Here is a 4138-nt window from a genome sequence, read left to right as displayed (position 1 = left end):
TTGCAGATTTATTGTGCCAGTTATGGAGCAACTGCCTCATGCAGTGGACAGAACTAAGACATGGATAATTTAATAGATAATTTATTCCTATTGATAGATAATTAATATCTATTAAATAGATAACTTAATTCTATTAAGGTCTGCTTTTGGCAGAAGATTTGCATGACCTCCCTAGTCAAGCCTGATACTCGATCACCTTAAGTCCAACTTGTTAACTCCCATATTAGCCAGATTCCATGTGGGGAGTATTTCTGTGGGAGCATCCCATGCAGTGCAGAAGATGATGAGAGCGCGTGTGTGCGTGTGGTGGGGAGCCAGGCGTACCATGTGAAACAAAGCATCTCTTCCCTGTTCCTTTTTGTTCTGAGGTGTTATACATTACAGTGCTTAAACGTGAACAATTTATTTAGGAGGTTTAAGTAGAGTAAACTGTACTTGTTTAGAACCAAGGAATTTCTAAATGCGCTAGGAGAGGAAATCCTTTTCTATAACTCTAAGCCACAACGTGGACTATTTTAGATGGAAATGGCCTGTGAATAATTGCTAATGGGAGGAAAATGATTCACTGGCAAAGTGAGGCTCAAGGGAATGCTCCTCAGCTAAGATGTCCATTACCAAATGGGATGACCTTAACCAAAGCAAGGATTGAGACTTGCCAGGTGGGTCAGGGAGAAGACCTGAGTTCCACTCAACCTTAGACATTTAATAGCTGTGTGCTCCTGGGCATGTCTGTTCATCTCTGTCTGTCTCAGCTTCCTCCTCTATAAAATAGGGATCATAACATGTGTACCTCCTGGGGCTGTTATGAGGATCAAGTGAGATAGCATTTGTAAAGTATTTGGCACAGTTCTGGCATACAGTAGGTGCTTAATAAACGGTCATTTCCCTCCTGTCTTTTATTTGGGATGAACCCTCATGAAAGTGAGACTAGTTACTCCAAAGCCTGTAGGAATAGGGAATTTTGTTCAACTAAATCCTTCTATCATAGCTCCATGGGGTGTAGCCCCAAACTCTATTTTCTGTTTTTTTTAATTTATTTTCCTAAGTAGACTAGCTCTCCTTTGAAGGCCAAAGTAGGCTTGAGTCCTTGAATGGAAATTGTAAGATTCAGAGGTGAGAGGACTTGTAAATAACTGAATCTAATTCCCTCCTTTTACAGATGATGAAACTAAAGAGAAAGAGGTAGGCAAATCAATTTGTCCAGAGAAATGAAGACAATAAATGACAGTACCAACATCGGGTCTTCTGGGGTTCCAGGATCACTAATAAGGATGCAATCTCTTGTGCATCGCCTGCTTGGAGTTCCCTCTAGTCCTGGGTGGGAAAGGCTACCTGGGGTAATTCTTCTGGATACTAACCATTGGCAGGAAAACAATAGCAACAGCAAGAGGAAACGAGGGGAGTGGACCATGGGACTCAGCGTTGGCGCTTCTTTGAGAATGAAGGACGGACTGACATTAATGAGGATTGGAAAATTTGATGGAGTTCTAACTGGTAAGTAATGAAACTGGGACTCACACCCAGACCTTCTGATGTGAACTCATAGATCTTTCTACTACAATCAACTGGTGACGTTTTGCATTGAAAGTGATAACTTTTAGGGCATATCAATGGGGTAAAGGGGAAAAAAAAAAGAAAGAATATGGATTTTTTTTGTTCCATTTTCCAAACTCCAAAATGACTTTTGTTTTGTCTGAGGCTGCTTCTGGCACCTAGCCAACATAGCTTCTTGAGTCCTTTTCTATTTAGCAAAGCAGGAAGTAGTTTATCTTGATTTAAACACACACAAAAGTAACTCCTAGGAACTTTTATTAAGTTCATCTGAAATGAAATGTAAATAAGAACATAAATGTAAGAAGGGCTTGAAAAGTGCCATAAAAAGCTTGACAAGTTTATCATATGCTAACTGGGCTTGGGTCTTGACCTGCATTCTGCTGCCAAATGACCTTTTGCTAGAAGGAATCCCCTTGAGACATATGGAAAAACTAAACTGTTTCCTTCTGCTCAATCCTTGCTTTTGCCTTTCCTTCTTCCCAAAGGCCTCTTCTCTGACTAAAGAGTCAAAGTTCATTCAAAATTCAGCCTTTACTGACTAGATCTCAAGTCTGTATGGTTTTCCATCACTGTGTACTTAAAATCCAGCAGTCTTGCACACAGTAGGTGTTTAAAAAGTTTCATTGACAACTAATAGCAAAATATGTTTTGCATGATTGCACATATATAACCTATATCAAATTGCTTTCCATTTCAGGGATGGGGGGAAGGAGAGAGGAAGGGACAGAATTTGGAACTTAAAATTAAAAAAATAACAAATGTTAAAAATTGTTTTTACATGCAATTGTAAAAAGTAATTTAAAATGTTTGTGAGGTTAAACTGGCCAAATATAGTGGGTTCTTTCTCCATCCACTTAAATTCTCTCTGCCTCATCCCATTGTCTTTTAGAAAAGCTCCCATCCTCTTTTCTTTGATTGTGAGAAGAAGGACTCCACTCAGTGTCTGCTGTCCTGCCTGGTTTCAGCTCTAAGGAAAGAGATGCCCTTCCTAGGGTTAAGTTCATCATCGCTAGTCTCATCACCTTGCTATTGATTCAAGACTTGACTGTCACCACCTCCCTTGGCCTCCTCTCCAAGGGTACAGCACCAAATTCTTCTTCTCAAGGACTTCCAGACAGAAATCAAACTTTTTGGACAACTCCACTCCACTTCTGCTGCTCTGCTGGTTTCAGCTCTACAGAATACAATACCCCCCAGGGTATCACCTGGTCGCCACCCCTTTCCTGCTTCCATTTGTACACTATTTCCCACCTCTAGATTCTAAGCTCCTGGAGGGCAGGAAATTTTCATGCCCTAGCACAGTTCTCAACATGCAATTGGTGCTTCATAAATGCTTCTTGACCTGATGTGAATGGAAGGGAGCTCTATCCCCTTCGCTTTATAATCCAAAGCACTTTGGCCACTTTCTTGAGAGAAAAGAAAATGTAGTTTCTGAAGTCGAGCACAGAAAATGTCTTCTAATTATTGCCCTATGCAATACCTTCAGAGTCTACCACCATTATCCGCCATTTGGATAGTCTCTGTTTTTTGGTTGTGATATCAGACCTTAGGACCCTTTTATTGTATATATGTATGTATATATATGTATGTATGAATGTATGCACATCGTTGTTCGCGTGCTATCTTCCCCATGGTATAGTGCCTGGCACACAGTAGGAGCTTAATATGTGTTTATTGGATGACTAACCTTTAGAATGTGAGCTGCACTAAGGCAGGGAATGTTTGTTTTTTCTTTCTTTCTATTCCCAGACCAGTGCCTGGCTGTAATGGAAATGCAAATGTAAAGATCTTCCCTGCCCTTGGGCCCTTTGATAGGCTTAAGAGACTTTGAGAACCTTCCTTGATTTGAAAATATCCTCTGCCTCCTAATAGGCTGAATGTGGTCACATGGAGCCTGCGGCAGGAGGCTGGGTTTTCAGGAATGCCCACACCTTGATGCTGTGTGATTGGGCAGTGGGTCCAGAGGGTGGTTACATTCTCTGACCCAGTAGAAGGCTATATAATCCCTGATGTGAGGCTTTGCTTCGGGGCTCTCTTTGAGAAGTGTTCTGTGATTTGATCAGATGAGACTCTGGGAAGCCATTGTTGAGAGCCCCCCGGCTTTGAAAAACCCAGATGTTGGTTTGGTATGGATGTCATGGTTGGACAGTTTGGAAACCTGTCTACTTGATCCGTTTCTCTGTCTTGATAATTCTGTCTGTATACTCTGAAGTTCGGGGTGCTGACCTTTTTCCCCTGAACTAGGTAAACGATACATATTTGACTGATTAAAGTAAGCTTGTTAACCCATTTTGAGTGGCTTTCCTTTAACAAAGCAGATCTAAGAACCTGTGTTGGCAGCCACACTGGGGACACTGGGGTGCTTGCTGCTACACTGGCATATAGTGTTTAATAAATGCTAATTGTTGATGATGATAATAATGATGATGAAGTCATCCCTACCCCATTGTCATGATCTTCCCTACTTTTCCTTCCTCCCAGTCCTGCCTTCTTTCTTTCTTTCTTTCTTTCTTTCTTTCTTTCTTTCTTTCTTTCTTTCTTTCTTTCTTTCTTTCTTTCTTTCTTTCTTTCTTTCTTTCTTTCT

The 4138-nt window shown here is 41.0% G+C and overlaps 1 protein-coding gene and 1 long non-coding RNA gene across 2 annotated transcripts in view; one reads left to right on the top strand and one right to left on the bottom strand.

Annotated features, from left to right (window-relative positions):
- Window positions 1–3839, top strand: part of LOC138171243 (uncharacterized) — a 24923-nt gene extending 21084 nt beyond the window's left edge. Inside the window, exons 2-3 of the long non-coding RNA XR_011170837.1 lie at window positions 1160–1494; window positions 2444–3839. This is a non-coding gene — a long non-coding RNA (uncharacterized lncRNA). The remainder of the gene's footprint in view (window positions 1–1159; window positions 1495–2443) is intronic.
- NHS (NHS actin remodeling regulator) overlaps window positions 1–4138 on the bottom strand; it is a 485191-nt gene that overhangs the window by 199218 nt on the left and 281835 nt on the right. The gene's annotated exons all lie outside the window — the stretch shown is intronic.

The sequence above is a fragment of the Petaurus breviceps genome, unplaced genomic scaffold, assembly GCF_028583685.1.
Source record: "Petaurus breviceps papuanus isolate PSGF00001 unplaced genomic scaffold, PetGlider_PUasm1.0 419, whole genome shotgun sequence".
Lineage (NCBI taxonomy): Eukaryota > Metazoa > Chordata > Mammalia > Diprotodontia > Petauridae > Petaurus > Petaurus breviceps.
Note: the sequence above shows the minus strand (reverse complement) of the source record. Positions and strands in the feature narration are given on the sequence as shown.